Source organism: Lepidochelys kempii, chromosome 4 (genome assembly GCF_965140265.1).
Source record: "Lepidochelys kempii isolate rLepKem1 chromosome 4, rLepKem1.hap2, whole genome shotgun sequence".
In the NCBI taxonomy this organism is placed as follows: Eukaryota; Metazoa; Chordata; order Testudines; family Cheloniidae; genus Lepidochelys; species Lepidochelys kempii.
In genome coordinates this window covers 120865984-120893521 of record NC_133259.1, presented here as the reverse complement: position 1 = coordinate 120893521, position 27538 = coordinate 120865984, and the positions used below count along the sequence as shown (strand labels likewise).

Here is a 27538-nt window from a genome sequence, read left to right as displayed (position 1 = left end):
CAGTGCCCGATTGGGTTGCATAGGCACAGTCCCCGTCTCGTGCTGCTTCAGACGGTTAACTGGCTCTATGCGACCAACCCCCCCTCAGTTCCTTCTCTACTGCAGAGAGTAAGTGATCAACTCTGAAGTAGAGGGGAGGAGGGAGGTTCATGGAGCACACACAGGGGGAGAACCTCTCCATCTCGAAGAACCTACGTTAGTGCACAAGGTGGGTAACTTTCTCTTCTTCAAGTACTGTCCCTGTGGGTGCTCCACTTTAGGTGACTTCAGAGCAGTACCCTCGGGTGGAAGGAAGGGGCTTCAGAGTTGAAGTTGTGGCGGAAGACAGTACAGTGAGCCTGGAAGAGGCACCAGAGGTTGCCTGATGCTCTAATGCATAATGCTGCATAAAGGTATGGGCTGAGGCCCAGGTTGCAGCCCTACAGATGTCTGTGATGGGTACATTGTTAAGGAAAGCAACGGAGGTTGATAGGGCTCTGGTGGAATACGTGCAAATCCCCATAAGGGGTTGTCGTTTACACTGATGGTAGCATAGTTTTATGCAATCAGAGATCCACTTGGAGAGCTTCTGTTTGGATATGGCACTCCCTTTGGAGCATTCAGTGATGACAAACAGTTTGGGTGATTTACGTAATGGTCTTGTTCTGCCTATATAAAAGGCCAATGTCCTCTGTACGTCGAGAGTATGAAGTGTGGGGTTTGGGGCAGAATGTCGGTAGGTAAATGGGCGGATTAAGGTGGGAGGCTAAGACGACTTTAGGTAAAAACTTGGGGTGCGATTGCAGGGATACTTGCTTTTAAAAAGTGTACGTGGAGTCTGCCATGAGAGCACCCAACTTTCCTACACATCTGGCAGATGTAATGGCCACTAGAAGCACTACCTTCATGGAAAGGTATAGTACTGAGCACATAGCCATGGGTTCAAATGGGGGACCGGTGAGGGCCCGAAGGACTAGGCTGAGATCCCATGGTGTAGTAGGATCATGTAGTTCTTGGTAGACAGTGAGGCCTTTGAAGAAACATTTGGTGAGCGGGTGAGCGAAGACAAAGTTGATCTGCTTTGTGGTGAAAAGCTGCAATAGCAGAGAGGTGAACTCTTATTGAACTCATGGGTATGCCTGACCTTCTAAGTTCTAAGAGGTGGTCTCATATTTAAGGGTAAGAAGGCTGAAATTGATGCCATCTGTTTTTGCTGGCACCAGGCATTGAATCGCTGCCACTTGTGTAGGTACATGCGACAGGTAGTTGCTCTATGACTGTTTAATAATATGTTTTGTACGTCTTCTGAACAGGTCATCTCAGATCCCTTGAGCCATGAAGGAGCCACGCTCTGAGATGGAGTCTTTGCGGATCCAGATGCAGAGTGTGACCTGCGTCCTGGGACAGCAGATGAGGCAGAAGCAGGAGTGTGTGTGGTGGATGCACTGACATCCTGAGAAGGTAAAGATTCCAGATTTGTCAGGGCCATGTACGGGCTATTAGGATTACTGTGGCTCTGTCCTGTCTGATCTTGTGGATCACTCGGGTCAGGAGAGGGGATGGGAGGGAGGGCATATAGGAGGGGAGTGTTCCACTTGATGAGAAAAGTGTCGCCCATAGAATGTGTGCCAATACCTGCCCTGGAGCAAAAGCTGGGGCATTTGGTATTTTGTGCAGTTGCAAAGAGGTCTATCATTGGGACCCTCTACTGTTGGAATATGTGTAGGAGCATGTGGTTCTCGAGCTCCCACTCGTGGTCCTGAGAAAAGTGTCTGCTTAGGGTATCCACTGTGGTGTTCTGGCATCAAGGTAGGTATGATGCTGTGCTGTGGATATTGTGTCTGATGCACCATTGCCAGAGTCTCATGGCTTCCACACATAGGGAATGCGATGGTGTTTCCCCCTTGTCTGTTTATGTAAGACATACAAGCCACGTTGTCCGTAAGGATCTGAATGGTCTTGTCTTTGATGATTGGCAGGAAGTGGGAGCAGGCTTTGTGGACAGCTTTCAGTTCTAACAGATTTATGTGGAGAAGGGATTCTGCAGGGGATCAGCAGCCTTGGATAAAATGCAGATCCAGGTGTACTCCTCAGCCCAACAGTGAAGCATCTGTGGTGATGTTCGTGTTGGTGCCTTCTGAACAAAGGCCATCCCCATGCAGACGTTGTCTGGTTGTGTCCACCAGAGTAGGGAGTCTTTTATTTTGTCCAGCATAGTGAGGCATTTACTTATGCTGTGTCTGTGTGGGACATAGTTTATACGGAGCCACGCTTGCAGGCAACGCATGTCTGATGACGAAGATCGTGGCAGCCATATGGCCAAAAAGTCGAAGGCAAGTCCTGGCAGATACCTGTGTACTGTTTCATGCTGTGGATATGAGGTTGGTTAGAGTGATAAAGTGTTGCCTTGGTATAGAGGCTGTGGCCTTGCGAGAAATGAGATGGGCCCCAATGAACTCTAGCTCTTGCACAGATGTTAGAGTGGATTTTTGTCCATTTATTTGGAGGCCCTCATAGAAAGGGTCACCATCTGTTCGGTGGCATGTAAGGTTTCTTGCCATGTTGGTGCTTTCAGTAGGCAGTCATCCAAGTACGGAAATATCATGATTCCATTTCTGTGGAGGTCGGCTGCAACCGCTGCTAAGTGCTCCAACTCGAAGCCAAAGGTGGTAAAGAAGGAACTGAGGTCGCAGTTGGTTGCACAGTGCCAGTTAATTAATTAAGTGACATTGGTACGTTCAGTAAAATTTAGTTAGTAGTTAATATATGGGTTTTTTTTAAACAAAATGTAAAAACTAAAGATTCTCTGTAAAAACACAAAATCTGTGTTTTTCCATTGCAAACAGATTTCTAGGATCCCTGCTCATCAGCCTGTGTTCTTTCCATGTCTTGCTGATCAAGTCCCAACAGGGTACATATTTCCCCATCCTCAACTTAATTGTCACATATTAATGGTATATTTTCAACACTTGTGATCAAGAGTCTAAATGTACAGAAATGTACAAAGCTATTAAGCAAGCTTGCATCCAAATACAGAGAATAGATGGAACAGACACACAATTCACAGAATAGCACAGGTGAAGAACAAAAATACAAGGAAAAATACACCAAAATGTATGCAAAAGCATATGCACAAATATAAGGCACACAAGATGAGCAAAACACAAAGGAACACTGGTTGGTATTGTGTAGGAAAAACATGATAGTGGAAAATGCCCTGCATATGGGTTCACATGCCACAATTGTGGCAAGGAAAATCATTATGCTAAAGTTTACAGACAAGAAAAACACCATATCAAGGAAGCAAGCAGTAATTCAGAGGATAAGATTTTGCATGCATATGACATTAATGCAGTGCAGATCAGAAAAAATAAATGGTTTCTACAGCTCAGACTAGCACCAGATAGAAAAATGAAGCTGCAGTGCATAAACTGGAAACTGAATGCCAAACAGACAGTGGGACATTAGTGAATGTACTAGGCTACAAAGACTTCTCTAGTATGTGCAAGAGAAACAAAAAACAAACAAAAAAATTACCACTAAACCAAAGCCAAATTAAAACTATACAGTGGCACAATCATAATACCACTAGGATAATATAAATTACAAGTAGTGTACCAAGAAAAAGTATACAGGCTTAAGTCTCAGATCGTATAGACAGTACAGGAGCCACTGCTTTCCGCTGAAACAGATGAATTAATGAACCTAGTGATACTAAACCTCAGATAAATGATTCATACAGTAGCCACGCAAGCAAACAAGACATCTGTCTAGAGCAGACAATGTACTATGGTGTCCCTGCAGTAAAGCAGCTAAAATATTACCATGATGTTTTTGAAGACTGTGATGTCTTCCAGGCATTTTATTCCTGGAAATAGATTCGATTCAGCCAATACAGCACCTGCCTTGCAAAGAACCACTGCATTAAGAGGAAAAACTAATGGGAGCAATACAGGATACAGAGGGACCTAGACAAATTGGAGGACTGGGCCAAAAGAAATCTGATGAGGTTCAACAAGGACAAGGCCAGAGTCCTGCACTTGGGACGGAAGAATCCCATGCATTGCTACAGACTAGGGACCAAGTGGCTAGGCAGGAGTTCTGCAGAAAAGGACCTAGGGGTTACAGTGGACGAGAAGCTGGATATGAGTCAACAGTATGCCCTTGTTGCCAAGAAGGCTAATGACATTTTGGGCTGTATAAGTAGGAGCATTGCCAGCAGACTGAGGGACATGATCGTTCCCCTCTATTCAGCATTAGCGAGGCCTCATCTGGAGTAGTGTGTCCAGTTTTGGGCCCCACACTACAAGAAGGGTGTGGAAAAATTGGAAAGAGTCCAGTGGAGGGCAACAAAAATTATTAGGGGGCTGAAGCACCTGATTTATGAGGAGAGGCTGAGGGAACTGGGATTGTTTAGTCTGCAGAAGAGAAGAATGAGGGGGGATTTGATAGCTGCTTTCAACTACCTGAAAGGGGGTTCCAAAGAGGATGGATCTAGACTGTTCTCAGCGGTACCAGATGACAGAACAAGGAGTAATGGTCTCAAGTTGTAGTGGGGGAGGTTTAGGTTGGATATTGGGAAAAACTTTTTCACTAGGAGTGTGGTGAAGCACTGGAATGGGTTAGCCAGGGAGGTGGTGAAATCTCTTTCCTTAGAGGTTTTTAAGGTCAGGCTTGACAAAGCCCTGGCTGGGATGATTTAGTTGGGGATTGGTCCTGCTTTGAGCAGGGGGTTGGACTAGATGACCTCCTGAGGTCCCTTCCAACCCCGATATTGTATGATTCTATGAATAAAGCAAATGGAAAAAAGAAGGTGGCATTACTAAAGGCAAAGAGCCCACAAATTAGATAAGCAGCGTGGTAGCGATTGAGAACCCGGACAAGCTGCGTGTCTGTCTAAACACAAGAAACTTAAAGTACTAAAAAGAACTCCGTACCAAATTAAGAAATATTACCTGATTTGGCAAAAGGAAAAATATTCTCAGTACTTGAGGCCAAAGATGGATATTTACAAGTGCTACTGGTTAAAGTAAACAGCTACCTCACCGTATTTTGGACACCAGCAGATAGGTGCAGATGGTTGAAAATGCCATTTGGGATCAAACCTGCAACAGAAGAATATTCTGTTAACAAGATGTACCAACAGTGCTTGCAGGGATCAGTATCATAGCTGATGTCATTCTGGTATATGGACACTGAGGCAGCATGGCAGAAACCGTGGCAGCTCATCTGTCTCCTAAAAAAAGACAGGGAATTAAATCTAAAATTGAGTAGAAGCAAGATGAAATTGTGATTGACTGTAGTTCCATTTATGGGACACTGCTGACCTCCCAAGGACTACAACCTGACCCCGAAAAGGTAAAAATAATACAGTAGATGCCCACACACCAAAATATTAAATCAGTTCAGAGACTATTGGGATTTGTAAACTATCTGACAATTTCTTCCAAGCCTACAAGATGTGTGCGAACCCCTGATGTGACTACTGGACAAAGATGCAGTTTGGCCATGGTCACCTCAACATGATGTAGCTATCACATATATCAAGCAGTTGGTGACCAACTATCTCATTTTGAAATACTACTATGAGAACAAAGAGGCAACAATACCAGCAATGCTAGAGAGAGAGTGCTTGGATCATCATTCTTACAAAAGGGATAGCCAGTAGCTTTTGCATCATTGTATCATTTTGCATTATTGCCAACAGAACCAAAGATAAGCCCAAATTGTGAGTGTTCACATGTGAAAAGTTTGAACAGCAGAAAGTGAAAATAAATTACCAGAGAGCCATTTTTAAGTCACTGCTAGAGACCCTAAAATGCCTTCAGCACATGCTACTGAAACTGCAATTTTACAACTTAAAATATACCACAAGAAAGGGACTGAGATGTACATAGCTGACTTCTTATCCAGAGTAACGTTGCAGCATTAAAATATGGTAACTGAATGAAATACAGAAAACACAGAAAGACACAGAAAGCCTCAAGCAAGCCAGTTGTGTACCAAGCTAGAAAGAATCTGAGAACTAAACTGTACAACACAACTTAAAAGAAAAGGAGTACTTGTGGCACCTTAGAGACTAACCAATTTATTTGAGCATAAGCTTTTGTGAGCTACAGCTCACTTCATCGGATGCATACTCATCCGATGAAGTGAGCTGTAGCTCACGAAAGCTTATGCTCAAATAAATTGGTTCGTCTCTAAGGTGCCACAAGTACTCCTTTTCTTTTTGTGAATACAGACTAACACGGCTGTTTCTCTGAAACAACTTAGAAGTGCTCACGTCTATCATTTTGGCAGGATGGCCAGACACTGAGGACATGCTCCCCCCCCTCCCCCCGCCACCACCTCCCAACAATACAGGCCCTATGGAGACAAGCTGAGCATACAAAATAGCATCATATATAAAGGCAGTCAAATCATAATACCCAGATCATTGAACACAGAAATTGTCTCAAGAATACACTGGAGTCATCTACCGGCTAAAGGTGACCAAGGATATCAGAGACCTGGTGAGCAGTTCTGATATATCTGGGGGGAGGCCAAGCAGCAAAAGGAAATAACAGACCTTGGAGAAAAGTAAGAAATCACAAAAACTACTTCATTACTGTAGACTGTTATATAGACTTTTGGAAACTAGATGAACTGTCAGACCCTATTGCAGAGACCTCCCTAGACAAAGCAATGCTTCATTGAAGCAGGCCTGGTACCCAGAATTCAGACAATAGATCCCAGTTTACTTGCGAGTGAGTTTGTACAATTCAACTGGGAAGGGGAATTCAATTATATTGTATCACCACCATACTACAGTCAGTCAAATGGCAATGCAAATTTGGCAGTTAAAATAGTTAAACTGTAGTAAAGAAAATATATGGCAAACTATCCTGGAACGGAACTGAGCTGCTATTAATGCCTTCTGTGAGGGCAACACTTGAAGTCAAGATGCAAAGTGTACCTTGGTGCCTACAGCCCCAGCATTAATACAGCTAGCAGTGATAGAAGAAGCACCAGACAAAAACAAAGAGACATGCAAAGGCCAAAGCCTACTATCCAGGGTAACCACCCAGAACTACAACCAGGTAGACCCTGTCATGAAATCTTCCGTTTTCTTCAGCATAAATCGTGCATTTTGGAAGCAAGCTACATGCGTTGAACAGCTAAATCCTCACTCTCATAACATAGTGGATAGGCATATATTTCACAGAAACTGCAAATACCTTTGGCCACTATGAACACAAGACAAAAACATGGACTTGGAGGATGGGGAAATATGTACCCTGTTGGGACTTGATCAGCAAGACATGGAAAGAACACAGGCTGATGAGCAGGGATCCTAGAAATCTGTTTGCAATGGAAAAACACAGATTTTGTGTTTTTACAGAGAATCTTTAGTTTTTACATTTTGTTTAAAAAAAAAAACCCCATATATTAACTACTAACTAAATTTTACTGAATGTACCAATGTCACTTATTCATTGCGTGCGACCTCCCTGTCTTGTGGTTGATTTTTGAATGCTGTTTAAATTTACATAGCTAAACATACTCCAACAAACTGCTTCCAGTGTATAGAAGTTATTTAAAGGGGTTCATGTTTTAATACATCTCAAATTTCACTTCAGCCTTCAGATGTGAGTAATTACATTTGTGAAAAGATGTCAAACACTTTAAAAATCACCCCTAAAGACCGTGTCACTGCATTTGGCAAGAACAAATTTCACGTTGATGGTAATGTGGTATTCTGTACTATATGCAGCAAGGCTGTAGATTACTTTCAAAGGCAGACAATTGTAGAATACATGGAAAGTGCTAAACATAAGCAGAATGAAAAGAAACTAAAATAAGAGGCTGAAACAGCAGGGCCATCGACAACAGTAAAGAAACAGTCTGTAAGGCAGTGCTTTGTACTGAAAATGATCAGTCCTGTGAGCGAATTACAGAAATCTGTGTGGGTCGTGAACTGACATATGAAAATAGGCCTCTTTCATATGGACTGATTGTAATGTAATTTCCCTGGCAGATTGCTGCCACTGTCAACTTCCAGGTCTCTATCTTGAATCTGGTCTTTTTTTATGGATTTGTTTGGGTGTTTTAAGTGCACCATTGCTTTGTTCTCCTCAGATCTCAAGGGTACTAGAAACAAGATTGAGTAGTGGATGGAGAACATCTCTGCCTCATGAACACTCTATATATACTGGAGAAGTGAGAAAAAAACAATTTGGAATTTTTGAAAATTCTGTGTCACACATCCTCTCATTTAACCATATCCAGGACTCATGTGTTTTATGTTGAGAGAGGCCATTGGTCTTTGAATTTTAATAGTCCTCCTTCCCTTCAGTATAGATTGTTGGAGCTCTCCTGACAATAGTCAGGAGTTGTTTCTAGTGTTAGAATTTGCACTGCAGGAAGACTGCTCTCTCCCCTTTCTGGTCTTAAACTTATTCCTTTTGCTTTTACTATAGTGTCACCTTCTGTACTTAGAGGAGCAGCCATGAAAAAGATATAATAAGGCAGGCAGTCCCTCTTTCCAGATTTGAAGTCAGGAGAATTCTGTAAGGCCTTACTTTGTCTCCACCACCACTTTGTTTAATAGCTCCCTGAATAACTGACCTCCTGAATATTTTAAAGCTGCTAACATGGTTTTGACCTGTGTCAACTTCCAGGTTTGTAATCAGAGATGCTATCTGGTTGCCACATGGGAAGCCATGGCACTTGCTGAAAACTCCCTGCTCACACTTTTTTTTGGCCGTCTTGTTGTCAAATTGTCAGTCCAGTCCAGTACTGCTCTTGCAAAAACATGTTGCTGCAGCAGAAGCCCTCAGAGAAGATGACGCAGCCTTAAATGTACAGCAAAGTGATATTCCATTTTATGGTCATTGGGGTTTTTTGGGAAACAGTTCCCTTCTGTTGGGATAGTAGTGTCTTTGACTAGTGCTGAAACTGTCCCATCTACTTTGGGAAGAGATATAAAGTGTCTGCTTTGATCTGGTGTACATTGTAGAACTTTTTTTGGCACTTATGGACAGTCTCTTAGACTTTGCATTGTCTCCCATTCAGCTTTAATTACTTTCCCAAACACACATGAAGGAGAATGTGTGGTTCAGATTTTGAACAGGTTGGAAATGGTTTTTTTTGTAATTTCTCTACCAATCCTCTCTGCTTCCTCCATAGAATCTTTTTTTAAAATTGGCTCATGTGAAGAACTACTCAAGTACCTAATCGTACCTTTTGTACTGTCTTCTCAAATGACTCAGCTGGAAAAAGATCTGCCTGCTTCACTTCATCCTTCACTCCAGACTGAGTCTGACAGTTCACCTTCCTCTTGTGGAGAAGATCCTTCTGTTCAATTTTCCCTTCTTTTTTCTTCTGTTGGACTTAGGCTAGGAAATATGTTTAATCTTCTTTTTCTTTGTTGATGCTCATGAAGGTGGTGACGTAAACAAAGATGAAGAAGAAACAGACACAAACCATTCTATTCCGTTTATTAGGCTTTTTCTATGGGTGAAAACCGACTAAGAACATAAGAACAAATCCTTTAGCTCTAGTGCCCTCTGGTGATGAGTCAGAGAAACTGCTATCCCCAGAAGAACAGGCCAGTTTTCTCCAAATTTTTCTTGGGCAATTTCTTGAACACCTTTCTTCTTTTTCTTAATGTACTCCTTAGAGAGGTGGGGATTAGGAACTTGAGCCAGATGAGGAGTCCTCTTCTGCTAACAGACATCTCTTCATCTCTGCCCTTTTCAGAGCGGATAGAATACGCTGCAGCTACTGGCTGGGGATCGCAAGACCACTTTTCACACCAAATTCAAAAGGTCCCTGCCCTAGCCCAAGAGGAAAGGTCTTCCTTTGAGGGGGATTCCCTTCTCTCCTTCATGCACAATTCCTGATTTCCCATGGGGATAAGGGATGGAGGCTGAATTGTCTGAGGGAGGATTATGAAACCTCTGCTGCAGGGGACGCACAACCTGAACAGTCCCTACCCGCTGCTCTTTTGTTCCATCTCTGGCAGATTCGGCCAGTCATGCTTATGTGCCCTTTGATGTAACAGCCTCCAGTGCTTGAACAATCTCTGTTTTTAAAATGCCCTTCAAGACATTCACTGCCTGGTTGTCAGACACCCTGCTGGTGGGGAGCACCTAGAAAACTGGCCCCTTTGTCTGGGGAAGGCAGCTGAAGCAAAGCCTTTCTGAGCCGGTGGATGAGGAGACTGGAGTGCACAAGTCACAAACATTTCCTTCTGCACCGTCTGACAAGGATACAGAACATGAGGAACACAACCTTGGCCTCCTCTTTGAACCTTTCTCAGCCATCCTCCTAGACTGTTACCTGAGCAGTGTGTGTGTTCGGAGGGGGGGGATTGTCCAGGGTTACAATTAGGTTTGCCAACTCTGACTGAAGCTATTTCTGGAGATTATGCTCCCCAACATGATGTAATGTTATTTTCTTAAAATATCCTGTTAAAACCTCCCAGATTGCTTTCAATAGTCACCGGGAGATCAATACCAATTCCAGGAGACTCCAGGTCAATCCTGGAGGGTTGGCAACCCTAGTTATACTCCCCCTCCAAGTTTGGCCTGCAAGGCCTCTTGGCTGGGGACGTCTCCCTGTGCTGGGCCCACTGCCCAGGATCCCGCCTTGCTCTCCCCAGCTGCTCCCTGCACCTGGCTACGGACTGCTCCAGCTCCACTCTGCCTCAACACTTATGTTGCTGCTCTGCCTCCATCCCCCTGGGCTGCTTTTTTCTGGCTCTGGTTGCTATTGCTCTTCTCCCAGCACAGGTCTGCTCCCTGGGCTGCTTCTGTGGCTCTGCTCCCAGCACTGACCTGCTCCCTGGGCTGCTTCTCTGATTCTCTCTGACTGGCACAGCTCTGCTCCCCAGCTTAGCTCAGGCCCCTGCTCTCTCCTTAGCTCGGCCCCACTCTGTCTGACCCAGGCAATTCCAGCTCACATGGAGAACAGGACTCCCCTGCCCTCCTGACTCTCTCATTGGCCTGTCCACCTTTTCAATCAGGCTGACCTGGAGCACTAGCCTCTATCTATTGTTCCTGAGGACTGTGAGTCTCAGAGTCCTGATTTCCTATCGACCCTTCCCCTTTCTTTTGGTACTGGGAGCTAGCCAACCAAAACACCCCCATTGAGTTTTAGTAAGGGGCCAACAGTCCCCTTACATATGTTATAAGTCACATTTGGTTAACTTGGTGTGTTTTTAAATCAATGTAATTAAACTGGTGCAAAACCCTATGTGGATGCTCTTACACACTCTGACTTAAATCTGATTTACATTGATTTTACGTTCAATTTGGTTGCTACTGAATTAAGCTAAACCAATTGAAGAGTCTCCATACGGCTGTGCATTGGCTTTAATAAACAGATTTAAAAAGAGATTTTTGGTTAAAGTGGTGCAAGTTTTAATACAGTATAGACAAGGCCATAGTGACATTGAAAATTCCAGTAACTATTTTAATCTGTTCATTCTCCCCAACAGTACTTGAATATTTTCCTGTATTTAAGTTCTCTACAAACCAGTGTTCAGGTTCTACAGTATCAATCTGTGTTCTTGAAACAATCAGCCTACTTTAGTTTAGCCAGACCTCACCCCTGCCCTGTGACTAGCTATTGCTCTTCCAATCAGACACAGAGGAAACATTTAAACACACACTTCTCTGCCTTCCTCCCAGTGTTCTGTTTATAGCAGGAATCAGCCATGCAACTCAGCCCAGGTAAGGCCACACTTCACAATTCACATTGCTGGAATTACATTTTACATATTTTTCCATTGAAGATTATTGATTTTTTTACTCCCTAATTATACAAAGGCAAGGGTGGAGGGGGAAGAGAGAGTAATACAATCCAGTGAACAGAGATAACAGGAGGCATGGTGGAAGCAACTTGCACACAGCTGTTGTTTCACCCTGTTACATCTGACAACAGCAATCTTCCCCTTGCTGAGATTTGAAAAATGAGAGGCTTGTGGGTGGGATGGAAGGTATGCCAAGGGCTGTTCACTGGGTCCAAGTCGTTGTCCCATTTCCAAACCACACCCACGTTAGTTATTTGGGATATGCAGCAGTCTTTTGAGCACATTGCTCTTGTGCAATTTGTTATATTAATAATTTATTAACAGGGCTACATAAACTGCAGACTGTTCCAGCATATGAATTCATCACAAATGGACAAAATTACCCCAGAAAATATGTGGGAGTACCTACTTCACCATTAACCTGGTGCTCTTTACCTTTCTCACATGCCGCAAAATTACTATGATTTCTTAGCACAATTTTTTTTTGCTACTTCCAAGAACACGCTGACCATGAGTTACCCAACATCATATACTGGATCCTTAGCTAGCAGGACAGTTTTTCTAGTTGTTTTTTTCAAAAGCTCTTAAGAGTAATATGCCATCAGTTGAGGTTTCTAATTAACTCTGAATAGCTAGTCTGCTGCCACTCAAATATAATTCTCATTATCATCTCAGCTAACAAGCTTCAGTGTTTGCCCTCCTAATTAGCTTGTAGTTAGAACTCCCTCCTTTCCTAGGCTATGCGGTTGCTAATTGCAGTTCCAATTGCTTTTACAGCAAACTCCTAAGAGACTGCTCATACTTCTGTTTTTAACAGCTTGATATAGATCAATATCTAGAATATGACTATAGGTTCTTTTTTATGCTTTACCCTTGTGTATCTGTGTGTGTGTATGTGTAATGTATATGTGTGAGGGGCAGAGAGGTTCAGCTCCTAAAATAAATCATAAACTGTTTTGCCTTTTAAACAGGTGGTGAGACTATGAAATGTCTCTTACCTAACACAAAGTATAACTCTCACAGCTCATACAGCATGGATTACTTTTGTGAAGACATCTGTAAAAAAAAGAAAAAAAAAGTGTTAACATTATCCAACTATGGTTTCTAACTGGTCATAATTGTGCCCTGTAATGTGAGCGATTGATGCTGAATTTAAAAAGAAAGTGTATTTTTCTGTTGCCTAGGTAGAACATACATAGGGTTTGCTATTCATTCTACACTCCTGGCTTCAGAATGGTATTCCTGTGGAATGCTCTTAGTATGATTTAATGTACGCCTGAGAGTTGAATTAACCCCTTAACTGCTGTGGCTTTTAGGCCTGGAGGCACTTGATAAAATACTTCATTCTTAGAGAAACAAACTGGTTGAGCTATTCTTGAAGAGCAGGCTATATTTAGCTAGTCTGGACAATTCAATATAGTGGGCAGCAGATATCAAGATTCCAATGGAACAGAATGAGGCATATGGAGAAAAAGGAAAACCTTACCAATAAAGGGATATTTTAAATCACTTCACCCATGTCCTGGAAAGGTAATTCTGTTACATGCAGGTTCTAAAAGCACACTCATTTCCACAAGCAAGCAAGATTAGCTGAGTTGTCCTTGCTGTCCTGAGCATTATTATACTTAGGCAATGCCTTACCTATCGAACTCCTTTTCTGAAGGTGTCAAGTATCAGAGGGGTAGCTGTGTTAGTCTGGATCTGTAAAAGTGGCAAAGAGTCCTGTGGCACCTTATAGACTAACAGACGTATTGGAGCATAAGCTTTCTTGGGTGAATACCCACTTCGTTGGATGCAATACGTCTGTTAGTCTATAAGGTGTCACAGGACTCTTTGTCGCTTTTTCTGAAGGTGTCCAGAGTCATCCTGTGGTTGTTTTCTGCAATGAGCCCTTTCTTTTTTAGTCAGGCTGGCCATAGTCATTTAGGCCATGTCCCCTAATTCCATCTATCCTATTCTTCTGTGCAAGGTAAGCAGACAATGGCCAAGTGTATTTGGGTTATTGTACATACTTTATGATTTTAAACCTACGTCCGGGTGTCTGCATCTTGAGGGGGTGCCTCATAAATTATTGTACATTTTTTTTAAAAAGCTTAAACCTAAGACTAAGCTCAGATCATAAGATACTGGTGCAAATGAACTTTGAGTATAAATCAACACTGGGAGAATTTTGATTCTATTCCTGTCTCCTCCACTAACTTGCTGTGACTTTGAGCAAAGCACTTAGGGTAAAATGTTCAAAAGCCCCTACGTCACTCAGGGAACTAATTCCCACTGACTGTCAATGAGGCTTATGCTCCTAAGTCACTGACGGCCTTTTCAAAATTTGACCCTTAATGTCTGAGTCTCAGTTTCTCCATCCGTAAAAGAGGGATAATGATACTTACAGAACTCGCCATTGTACAATGATTTGTGATTCTCTGAGGAGCAGCAAATGAAGTGTTATTTATTTTATTTATTAATGGGAAAGACCTGGCAGCTCAGAAGTGAGGAAGAGGTATGTATGTGAGGCAGAGCCCCATAGTTAGGAGAGTTGGATGAGCTGGGGTATTTTTAAAGGAGGTATCTGTAGCAGGAGGTGGTAGGGCAGTTGAATCAGGGCATTTGTCACTTGTTTTGGTGTGGTGGGAGAAGGATTGCAGGAGGTTTAGGCAGCTGAGCTTGGCATTTACAGAGGGACCTTCTTACATCATAGGGAGTGTATTTGTCCACATTATTCTAAAAACTAAATTATTTGCACACTCAATGTAATTAAGCCCACCTCAGCCAAACCTTTAAAAAATAACTTCCATTTGGGCTCTTTTCCCCCTCCCCTCAATGGTTTTGAACTGTTTCCTTTTTTCTCCTCTCCACATGTTGATTTGTCCTGTCAAACTCTGTTGTTCTCACCCAGATTTTAAATTCTGCTCCAGCTCTGTGGTCTGCTGTGAGGATTCCTGCACTGATTTCCTGGCCCATGGGAGGGATCCTCTGCTCCCAGGGGACCAGCTACAAAATCTTTTCTTTTACAAAAGAATCTAAAGAGTTGTAGACGTGTATCCGAAAAGAGAGGTCACTCTGTTTCCTGAATGTTTGAATACAGTGGAACAGTATAAGATGAAGTGTATACTGCAGTCATTCAAATGTATATAAAGAGCTGCCATTTTATTTTCAGTTCAGATGAGGGATGTTAGTTAAGTCACTGTTTTCACTCTTTCCTACAGAATAATCCAGATTGTTTTGCTCTGTGTATATGGAAAAACATAATACACACATGATGTGTTCAAATGAATTTGATTTGGGTTCACATAACGTCTTAGTGCTGGATTTCTCCCAGACAACTTGCTCTCTTTCTCCCACTGTGCTGTCTCAGAGGCTGTTGAGTGACTATAACACTAGTTACTCTCAGACAAGTGAGCTATAACTCCTCAAGGCTTATAGTTTTGAAAAATTGTTGATTTTAAATTTCGTTACGGTGCAGAGATTCCAGCATCTTTTCCTGTGTTCAGATGGTTGGCCTTGCTGCAGTCCCCTTCTTTCTTTTGGGCCAAGAATATCACTTCTGCTCTCCCCTCAGGCAAAATACAACTCTTTGTCCTCTCCTCTTCCCACCAGAATTTTCTGGAAAGGATGTTCTTTTACAGGAAAACAAAACAAAACAGATTTTCTATGTGCAGTTGTAAATAGAAACTATTAACATGAGGAGACGTTAGTTTGTCCCATTTGGCGTCCAAAGATATTTTGATTTCAGCAGCATCTTAGATGATAGGTTTCAGAGTAACATGCACATTGTAGGGAGAGTGGTCACTTTGGATAAGCTATTACCAGCAGGAGAGTGAGTTTGTGTGTGTGGTTTTTGGAGGGGGGTGAGGGAGTGAGAGAACCTGGATTTGTGCAGGAAATGGCCCACCCTGATTATCATACACATTGTGAAGAGAGTTGTCACTTTGGATGGGCTATTACCAGCAGGAGAGTGAGTTTGGGGCGGGGGGGGGGCGGAGGGTGAGAAAACCTGGATTTGTGCTGGAAATGGCCCAACTTGATGATCACTTTAGATAAGCTATTACCAGCAGGACAGTGGGGTGGGAGGAGGTATTGTTTCATGGTCTCTGTGCGTATATAATGTCTTCTGCAGTTTCCACGGTATGCATCCGATGAAGTGAGCTGTAGCTCACGAAAGCTCATGCTCAAATAAATTGGTTAGTCTCTAAGGTGCCACAAGTACTCCTTTTCATCTTAGATGATGTGTCCCAAGATTGTTCAGATAGAATGTCTAGAATCTGTGGAGCAAGCCATGCACCCTGGAGCTTTTTGGGGTGAGAAGATGGCACGATATTGCTTCCCAGCTGTGTAAAGCCACATTCTTCCTCTAAATTCCTACTCATGAGTCACACTGCCATGATGTCTATTAGAAATCAGCTGTTTAATGATGGATAGGTAGAGGGGTAGATGGAAACAGCTGATTAATTATTAATTCAAAATTTAAATGTATATAAAACTTGATCATGGCCCATCTCTCCACTCCCCGACCCTTTATAAGTTTTGTCTCTTTAGATTGTAAGCTTCAAGGCATGGACAGTGGGTACAATTTTCAAAAATGCCCAAGTTATATTGGTGTTAAATGAGTCCCTTTTTCAAAAGTGACATAGGCATTCAGGAGCACACTGACTTTCAATGAGACTTAGACTTGTGAAAATGGGATTTAGGCTCTGGATTCACAGGCACTTTTGAAAATTTTACCCAATGTCTTAATGTGTTTAATATCTCTGGGTGCTACTGCAATTTAATTATTAAATAATAATAGTCATAATCTTTAAAAGTGATGCTGATCTTGTTTTTTTCTGAATACCGGCCTGTTAAATATAATGGAAGGCACCTACAGTAGTAAAATAGTTGGCCCAAGTTATTTTAAAAATGACAGTCAAAAAATGATTAATGTTGATTATTTCTGGTGATACCCACAACTTGCTAGGCACTTTACAAATAGAAAAGTAGACATGATCCTTGCCCTGAGGAACTCTCAATCTTAAGACAGACAAAAAGAGGATGGACAAAGGGAAGAACACAATTAGGTTAACAAAATATTGAACGTAAACCGGACTTATTAAATACTCCCCAATTACTCCTTAAAATTGTCATGGTCAGTCCTCAGGTTTCCCTCTGGCACCACAGCAGAGGTGAACTTTCCAGAGGGACTTGAAAGTGTATATTTTTTCTGTTCTGAACCAGAAACTTGGCTTAAATAGATCTGATTCACTCATCTTGCAAGGTCTCTCACCCCTTTTAGTCTCAATGTAGACTATGTAGCTGTGTCGGTCACAGGATATTAGAGAGACAAGGTGGGTGAGGCAGTATCTTTACTGGATCAACTTCTATTGGTGAGAGAGACACCAACAGAAGTTGGCCCAATAAAAGATATGACCTCATCCACCTTATCTTTCAATGTAGAATAGGCAGCTTTTCCTAGACTTGTTGTTGGTTTTGATCTTCTGGTAATCGCCTTCAGACATTATACTTGTTCATGGTACTCATCTCTAATTCAGTGACTTCTCAGCCCTCCAAGATACAGAAATGCCATCTTCATGCAGTTTCTGGTTTCTCTCATGGCTGCCAAGGTCCCACAGTACTGCCTTTGTCTATAAGGCAATGAGTACCTGGACACTGATCCATCTGATCCCTTATGAGGCATAGTACAGTTCATAGATCAGGAACTGGATTGAAGATTGATGGCCAAGAGAAATTGGTTTCCATGGAAGCTGGTTGCAACAGGAATCCACATGTGTGCTTGCAGGTGGCTTTGTAGTGGTGAGATCGCTTTCAGCAGGCACCCCTAGGCAGTGGATGTTACATAGGTCAATTTTGCAAAGGGTAGTGAACTGTGCAACAGCCCTTGGAGGACTAATTGCTTTGTTTGTTGTCAGTGACACTCTGCTTTCTCTACAACACATAATGATTGAAGCTGAGTCAATTGAGGCTTAATCAAGGTTAATTCAAGATAAAGTCTAGTCCGTCAAGCACAAGTCAGCATGACTGAAACACAACTGAGAGTTTTGCGTTTAGACAGAGCACTTACAATCATGCTATAGGAAACACCTGATGTTAATTTCTTCTAATTTCCTCAGTGGTGAAAAGGCCTCTGGGGAGTATTTTTAACACTACCAGCAGATCAGGTATACCAGTGGTTTTTGTCCCTTGGTGAACTTACTTGGTGTGTTGATGTGCAGGAACTTTACCAAAGTATCCTCTGCAAACTACCACAATATTTGCTTACTTTATTTTGCAATCATAGAAATGTAGGGATGGAAGTGACCTTCAGAGGCCATCTAGTCCATTCCCTCTGTGCTGAGCAGGATTAAGTATACCTACACCATCCCTGGCAGGTGTTTATCTAACCTGTTCTTAAAACCCTCCAGTGAACAGGGATTCTACAACCTCCCTAGGTAACATGTTCCAGTGCTTAACAATCCTTATTGTTAGAAAGTTTTTCCTAATAGCCAACCTAAATCTCCTAAAATCTATGTTGCAAAGCAGCTTGCTTAGGGATGCCAAGTTAACCATGTAAGGGAGGAAACCTGGTAACAGGCAGGGCCTTAACAATGAAAAAGAGGGTGATTTACTGTGAGAGTCAGTTACTTAACTTAATGACAAACAAGCCAGCTGTGCAAATACCGAAGAACAAAACAGGCAAAAGATGTGACTCACAAGCCAGAGTGAGTCATTAAAATTGCTGGGTCTCTAAGGCTGTGTCTATACTATATTTTTATGATGTATTTTACAACTGTTGTCTCTCAGCTCAAATTTCACAATGAAGGTTGAAATAAATGAAGTTAAAATAGATGTGGAATTTGTCCTGTCCACAACAGCAGAACATCTGCTGGATTACTGCAGAAAGGGATCTGGGGGTCATAATGGCCCACAAGCTAAATATGAGTCAACCGTGTGGAACACTGTTGCAAAAGAAAGCGAACATCATTCTGGGATGTATTAGCAGGAGTGTTGTAAGCAAGACACAAGAAATAAGGCCTCAACTGGAGTACTGTGTCTGTTCTGGATGCCACATTTCAGGAAAAATGTGGATAATATAGAGAAAGTCCAGAGGAGAGCAACAAAAATGATTAAAGGTCTAGAAAACATGACCTATGAGGGAAGATTGAAAAAAAAATGGGTTTGTTGAGTCCAGAAAAGAGAGGACTGAGAGGGGACGTAAGTTTTCAAGTACATAAAAGGTTGTTACAAGGAGGAGGGAGAAAAAATGTTGTTCTTAACCTCTGAGGATAGGACAAGAAGCAATAGGCTTAAATTGCAGCAAGGGAGGTTTAGGTTGGACATTAGGAAAAACGTCCTAACTGTCAGAGTGGTTAAGCACTGGAATAACTTGTCTAGGGAGGTTGTGGAATCTCCATCAATGGAGATTTTTAAGAGCAGGTTAGACAAACACCTGTCAGGGATGGTCTAGATAATACTTAGTGCTGCCTTGAGTGCAGGAGACTGGACTAGATGACCTCTCGAGGTCCTTTCCAGTTCTGTGATTCTATTACTTAAGTTCAACACCACATGAGGATGGGAGTCATGTTGGATGCCCAAATATGGCCGACAAAACTAGTGTTGACACAGTCTAATTACACAGTACATAGCAAGTAAGGCAATTACTGTGGCAGAAACTCCTAGACAATGAGAGGAACAAAGGTCAAGCTGGAAAGTAAAGAAACATATGGTCAGACCAGAAAACAGGTCTAGGAAGGGCATTCAGAACATTGTAGGGCTCAGACGGGTTGTTATAAGACACTGACTGAACACGGAGCTTAATATATAATTAGTCATCTGGGAGTGTTGTTAATGGGCAAAACTACTGTAAAGAGTACTCCCATTGTGTGTCCCTTTTCTACCTATCCTGTCCTGCTGGTATTACACTCCCAGACAAGGAACAGTTTTAAAACTGGAGTTCTATTAGACTTAAAAAAGAAACAAATATAAAAAAGAAGCAAATATAGCTTGCACAAGCCCCATTGCTACTCAGTCCTTTTGGTGTGCACACAACTCTGCGGCTGCATGTCCTTCAATCCTTAAAGGGAAAAGGAATGTCAGAATTAGATTTATTTGTGCCCGTAGGAGTGCTACACTGGTGTGCATGCGCATTGTGTTGAAGGAGTTTAACTGAGTGACATGACCAATTGCAGTGAGATGCACCAATTTCTTGAGCTAGACTTTATTTAAATTACCTAAGTTACCCTGATTATTTTTTTTTACAGTGCAACACTGACGCAAACTCACAGTGAAGATGTGCTGTACAGTTGAGACTTACCCAGTTTTAAACCAAATGGAGGATGGGGCAAGGGGCAGAACATACATACTGTTTGAAATCAAAGTAACTCTCCTCTGTTCAAGATTTAACTTTTGCAGATCATCTGTGCTGGGAGTTTGCACCGATGTAACTACACCAGTGTAAAAATACCTAAAGTGCATAAATAAACATTTGGTGCCAATTCCTCCTGCTGGCTATGCCCTCCTTTGGCTCTCGTGTAAGTGTCCCTTCTAGCAGCCCCTAATTGTTAAGTGAGCTCTTCCTCCATCTCTCACCTGATTCAATCTCCACCCTCTTGTGAGTGCATTGTATTCTGAAGCCTTCAGAACTCTCCCTTCCATTCAAGAGGCTTTGGTGCTTCTGCACCACTCTTAACCTGTTACTTCTTCAATAACTCCCCTGTGATATCTGCAGTATTGCCAACTCCAAGCATTAAAAAAATCGTGAATGACACCCCTCCCACAAATCTCATGATGTTTAAGCCAATAATAAATGTTGGGTACTTTTTGTCTTTTGGTTTCTGAACCTTTAGGATGCACTTCGTTCATGTTTCCAAGCGTTTCTCTGCAATCATGAGGGCCAGAGTTTTAACAAAAACACCAAATATAGCAAGACTTGTATAACCCTTCTGCCAGTCAGAGTTGGTAGCAACAAGGGCTGGGTTCAGTATCTAGGGGTTCCTTTTCAACAATACAAAACAAAACAGGCTCGAGCCCCAACCCAGTAACCTGGGACAATTACACCCCATCTCCAGACACCTCTAAGAGGCAATACTTCCCCTCTTGCAAGCACAGAGTCTGAGTGTATCAAAAAAACCTTTTAATAAAAGGAGGGACCTAATCTGGCATTAATTTGGGAAAACACTTCAAACAGGGTTCATAAATATAAACCATGAGCAAAAGACCTACCCCCAAGTAAGTTGGGCAGCGTCCTTTTTCCCTCAGGTTCATAAATCCAGCAACCCAAAAGTCCCTTTAACGTGCCCCACCCTTCTCTGCACCCCACTCACAGTTGCTGCCCTTAGTCAGTGCAGACCCAGAGTATAGAGGGGGGAAGTAAGGATGCACCTTACTCACGCTGCTGCTTGGGCACTCGCTCGCTGCCCATCTCTGCCCTGCCTGCCAATCACCATGCCTCTCTGCCAGGCTCTACTCTGTCTCTCTCCACCAGCCACCCTACTGGCTGCTCACTGCGCCTTTCCATGGGACTGTACTCCAATCCTCTCCACCAGCCACCTGATCACCAAGATGTCTTCAGGGCCCACCACTTAACACAGCTTTCAGTGATTTTTAGCTGCTAGTGGGTGATCCTCACTGCTGGTGCACACTGGGCAGTCTCTTGCATCAGAGACAGTGCCCCAAAGCAGGTCTAATACTTAGACCTGGGTATCAGTGATTTCACCTCTGTAGTATGTAACAAGACTCTCAATTGAGTCTAAATTAACTCTATTACACAGTGGAGAGAGAAAGGGTCAAATGTTGTCTACAACCCTTAAGCAGGGCCCACACCACCAGGTACACATACCTGTCCCCACCATCTCTCAAGTCACTAGGCTTTGGAACCCATGTCCCCTGCTTAGCGAGTGCTATTTAGTTGAGGGTGAGTGTCTCCATTGGGGTATGCCAGGTACAGTTCTGCTGCCATTGATTCACACAACAAGGATAACAACCCTTTATTACTCCTGCCCAAATAAAAAGGAGACTGGGGATCCAACACCAGAAGTGATCATTTGGGCAAGCAATCCCATCATGCTGAGCACTAGGCAGGATGGGAATTCCCATACAAACAAGATCAGCTCCTGAGGTCCTCTTCCACAGCTCATCACTAGATATCAGGGGAGAGCTCATTCAGACTCTGCTTACATTTGCATTAAAATTGTGAGTTGGCAACACTATTTGAGTAGTGTCCCTATGGGTGCACTGTTGATGTATCCACGTCTCTATGTATCAGATTGGAGATTTAAGGTAGCAATGTGCATTTGGCCCACACATGTGCTCTCTCTGTTTCGTGCTCTGCCTCGAGGTTATCTAGCATTGTGTGGGCAAACCACCCTCAGTTCCTTCTCAACTGCCTTTGGCCTAAAACAGAGCATTAGCAGAATCTGAGGAATGATTTATTTAGAACTTCATTTCTAGTTAATAGGGTAGCTAGCAGTTTCTGTTAGTTAGATTAATATTATCCCCTTTACTTTTCTTTTTTTCTTGGAAAAATATTTTTTGTGGGGAGGGGATGTTTCAAAAATCTTTCAGTCCTTGGTTGATTTTCATTATCTCTTCCTCCTTGGGGAAATGAAACCTGAAAAGGGGCATGCCCAGCTCTCCTGTGTTTAAACACGGTCTCTCCTGCAGAGAAGCTATTCCAGTCAGTGACAGCCATTCATGCTTCATTCACTGCTTAGGAGACTCTCGCATACCATAGAAGTGTACTTGCTGCCTGAAATTAAAACGAAGGACAAGAAAAAACCATGAACTTAAGTTCAGACGCCTTGTAATAGAAAGTTCAGTTAGACCCGCCTCCGACTCTGGACCTAGGATCCCATGGAGCAACAGTCCCCAACACGACTGTCAACGTCATCGGGACATTATAGTCGGGTGGAAACCTGAAAAGGGGTATGCCCAGCTCTACTGTGTTTAAATGCTGTCTCTCCTGCAGAAAAGCTATTCCAGTCAGTGACAGCCATTCATGCTTCATTCACTGCCTAGGAGACTCACATACCATAGAAGTGTACTTTCTGCCTGAAATTAAAATCAAGGACAAGAAAAAAACATGAACTTCAGTTCAGACTCCTTGTATTAGAAAGTTCAGTTAGGCCAGCCTCTGACTCTGGACCTGGGATCCCCTGGAGCAACAGTCCCCAACATGACTGTCAGTGTCATCGGGACGTCATACTCAGATGGATTCAAAGAGGAAACATGGTGATTCCTCTCTGAAAACCTCAAAAAGAGGGCTACAAGTCCCCAAACTAAAGACCTGACTGGGGAAAAAAAGTTCCGCAGCAACATCGCCCACCTCGGTACTGACCAAACTGCAACAGTGTGCCCATGAAGCTTTAGGCTTCTCAGGTACTGGTACCACCAGTACCTAAAGGTACCATCAGAGGAAAGGAGCAATAGAGATCGTACTAGCTCCTCTAAAATGGTACTGCTGTAGACAAGGAGAGCCTCACTACCACGCATTTTCACCACACAAAAGACTAGAGTACCATCTTCTGGTCACTCATCGGACCACAGTAGAATGCAGGTACTGTTGGTTCCCTCAGCATTGAAGGGCCCCTCTCAGCAGACTTTATCGATACACCCAATATTTACAAATTTTTTAAGAGATAAGGTTACACTGAGACCACGCCCCAAGTTCCTCACAAAAATCTCATCTGCCTTCTACAAAACCAATATATACACCTCCCAACCTTCTTCCCCAAGCCACTCTGGGACAAGAGAGAGGCAGTATTACACATACTTGATGATTGGAGAGTACTGGCATTCTATTTGGCTAGAACTAAATCAGACTCCTAGACTATTCCTTTTTATTGCAGAGATATCTAAAGGATCCTCAGTCTCTATACAGAGACTCTCTAGATGGCTATCGAACTGTATTATTTATTGCTATCATACCCGCAATCTCCAGCCTACATCTGGAGTTTGAACTCATTTCATCTGTTTCCACTTCTGTAGCCTTTGTCAAAAACATTCCCAACACAGAAATATGCAGAGCAGCAGCTTGGGCATCTGCTTATACTTTTGTTGAACATTATACAATTATACAGCACCCATGACTCAGCATCTAATGCCATGTTTGTCTCCACCATATTATCATCAATATTATACTCTACTCTGAAGCCCCACCCTTCCTTCAGGGGTACTGCTGTAGTCGCCTATGGTGAAGCACTGCTACGGACACTACTCGAAGAAGAAGAAATGGTTACTCACCTTGTGCAGTAACTATGGTTCTTTGAGATGTGTGTGCTCCACTACCTACCCTTCTCCCCTCTACTTCAGAGTTCTAAACAATGGGCTCTGAGGTAGAGAAGAAATTGAGGAGCAGTTGACCTGCGCAGCGCTAGAGAGTCTCAAGGCAGAGCATGAGTCAGGGAGAACGCATGTGAGGGTCGAATGGACACTGCCACTTAAAAACTCCAATTTGAGATGCAGAGACACGTATATACCTACAGTCGAGCACCCAGAGGAGGCGACATCTCGAAGAACCCCAGTTACTGCTCAAGGTGAGTAATCCCCTTCTTCTAGCTTTTTGTGTCTTGAAGTGCTGTTTTGAAAACATCGACACCTTTCTGTTCAGCATACTAGACCTGTTCAGAGTGATGAATCTTCAGTTTGTTTTTTTGGAACAGGATCACCACCACCTATATTGGATCTGGGCTTGATGAGCTAGGCATATTTTTGATCTGTACTTGGAAGAGATGGACGTGTAGATACTCTTGAAAACAACATGCTGAGCACTTTTTTGGTCTGCTCTGGTCCCCACCATTGACCTCAGTGTGGTGTGGTGGCCTTTCTTACATTATTACTGTGTAACCTGTCATCTCCATCTATAAATTTCTACTTTAATTTAAATACAAAACTTAAATGTAACTATTAGGGGTGGACTCAGTCCAAAACCTTGACTCAAACTCCACTGAACTTTGAGGGAGTTTAAATTCTGCATACGGGTTTGCAACTGACTGCTTTCTCTCCATGGTCAACCCCAATCTCAGTTGTGAAAGTCTGAAATGCAGGAAAGTTCAGATCCAGATTCAAGCTTTGCAGCTCAGGTCCAACAATATAGCAAAAGGTATATAGCAAAAGTGACCAACATCCTCAGTTATTTATTACTGAAGTCTTGTGTAGAGGTTTCTATCTAAGCTATCAGATTTGTTGAAATAAAAATATTTTTAAAAAAGGGAAGTGCACGCACACACAATACTCATGTTTATATGCTACAGGATTTGCTGAGACCATCTCTTCTCTCAGAATCCTCTCCTTCCCCATGCTGTTTTCTATTTCCACATGAAAGTAACCAGACATCAAGAGAAACTGTTTCAGTGTAAGAAAAAAAAATCAGACAGTTGATAGAGAGCTTGTTGTCTATAATCTCACAACTGAGAGGTTATTGCTCTTTTGTTTCAATTAACATTTACTATACCATATGATATGATGAAACAGAAACAATGACTATCATTAACACTTGATTTTATTAAAGCTTATAGTATAAACACTTTCAAAATTAAATTAAACTCTGCATATTAATGGAATTAAACTCTGGTGTCCCTAGCCTCTGTTTGCCAGAAGCTGGGAATGAGTGACAGGGGATGAATCTCTTGATGATTATCTGTTCAGTTCATTCCCTCTGGGGCACCTGGCACTGGCCACTGTTGGAAGACAGGATACTGGGCTAGATGGACCTTTGGTCTGACCCAGTAGGGTTGTTCTTATGTTATATTAAAATATGGAGGGTGGAAAAATCATTCCAATTGTTGGGGAGAAAAATAAACATGAAGCTGTTATTGGCTTACTGAATATATTGGCTAAATGTACATAAACCCCAGCATTTCTTCTTCTGCTCAGTTAAGATTCAGTCTGAACTAAATTCAGTGTCCTGATCTTTGTGTTTATGATTTTACTAAGAGCTTCAAGCAACTGCATATTTATGTAACATTAATAAATACTCTGGCTGAATAAAACTATATTTTAGCTTACAAAGCTATATTCAACAGGCCTATTCAGATAATGAAATGAGCAGCTAAGAACTCTCTTGTGATCTACATTTGAGAATATTTAGTACACATGTCCACATTTAAAGATTTAATTGGTCTGAACTGGGTCTTATGTCACACAGCACCTCAGTAATCTGGTTGGCTTTGGTAGGCCTCCAGCAACCGTTTGGTGGCAACCTTTATAGCTGCCATAACCTGCGAACTGGCTGGAATCAGAGGCCAGGTCTATAGTACTAAGTTTTGTCAGGATAGCTATGTTGGTCAGGGGTTGGGGCCCGCACTCTGCTAGGCCTTTCCTTTCCCAGGCACTACTGCCTGTTTGCAGGTTCTTCCTGCTACCTGACTGGTCCCATGGAGTCTTCAGTAAGTATTTTACATAATAAACTTTATTAAAGAAATGAAAGTAAAACCATAAGCACCGGAGCTCTGTTGGTCAGGCAGAGTTACAATGGGGTAATCACACACATTCGCTCTCCAGATTGCCTGCCTGCTTGCCAAATAATTGATAAAAATGTATAGTGTGTGTGTGTGATACATATGGTCTATATAGAGAGACACCAATGAATATGGAGAAACAGGTTACCAAATCAGAAACTGCTGCTGGGTAAGGTAAGAAATTGGTGCTAGGCAGGACTAGTAACCTTCCCCTGAGTCACAATCACAACAGGAGCTGGAGACCTACACTCCTCAGGCCAGGAGCCATTTCTGTACATGTAAAGATCCGCAGACACCTTGATTGACAGCTCCTAGGCTGTACTCACTCTACTGGCCCTATGCTGTTAGTGCAGCCTCCGCCTCTGACCAATGTGCTAGCAACTCCTGTGTAGATGCAGTTAAGAGTCTTTTGACAGTATAGCTTATGCCATCAAAGGAGATCAGCAAAATAACTCCTTTTGCTGGTATAAACTGCATCTCCACTAGGGAGCTATGCCACTATATCTATACCAGTGGTTCCCAAACTTTAACAACCTGTGAACTCCTTTCACTAAAATGTCAAGTCTTGCGAACCTCCTCCTAAAAATGAGTATTTCTAGGGCTTTTCTCCTTTACCTGAATATAATTTAGAAAAGCAGTGATCTTGCAAACATTAAATTTGTTTTTATGACATGCTTATTACACACTATTTATTATTATTATCATTACAGTATTTGTATTACATTATGAAAATGGCAACTCTTCCAGGATCTCACTTTTGTAGCTTGTCTCATTTTGAATAAGGCTGTTATAAGCCAAGGCTCCTATGTTTCATCAAGGAGCATCAGATGTGAAACGGCATGCATGTATATAAGAAGTCAACTCAAAGAGTTCCTCCTACACAAGCATTCAGCTCTTGAGCAGTCCAGGCAAACAACGCACATTACAACAAAGCTTAAACTTGTTTTTCATAATAATTTTAAAAACAATACTAGCTGCCTATTTAATTTTAAAAACAGCAAAAAAAAAATCCACCTCCCTTTCCATTTCTTATAAGGAGTCTTGAAGTTTAAATCTCCTCAGTATGATAAATATGCTTGCTTTGATCTGCTTAGCTCTTGGAAGTCCAGGAGCTCCAGGCAGCTGGCCCCATGCTGCCTGGGGTCCCTAGGGACACCTCTGTCCACCATTAGGGAATTTTTTCCCGGGAACCCCCTGTAACATTTTGCAAACACCGGTTTGGGAACCACTGATCTATACCAATATAGCTATATCAGCAATGCCTCTGTAGCATAGACTAGCTCTGAGATGTCAAAGGCAGACTTGGGCTAAACTCACTTTTCTAAGAAGCAAGGAAAAA

General features: G+C 42.4%; 1 protein-coding gene across 1 annotated transcript in view; it reads left to right on the top strand.

The window, feature by feature from the left end:
- The first annotated feature begins 1313 nt into the window (after positions 1-1313).
- The window catches only part of MSANTD1 (Myb/SANT DNA binding domain containing 1), a 95722-nt gene continuing 69497 nt past the window's right edge, over positions 1314-27538 (top strand). The window contains exon 1 of the mRNA XM_073340143.1: positions 1314-1440. The gene's annotated coding sequence lies outside the window, so the exon portion shown is untranslated. The remainder of the gene's footprint in view (positions 1441-27538) is intronic.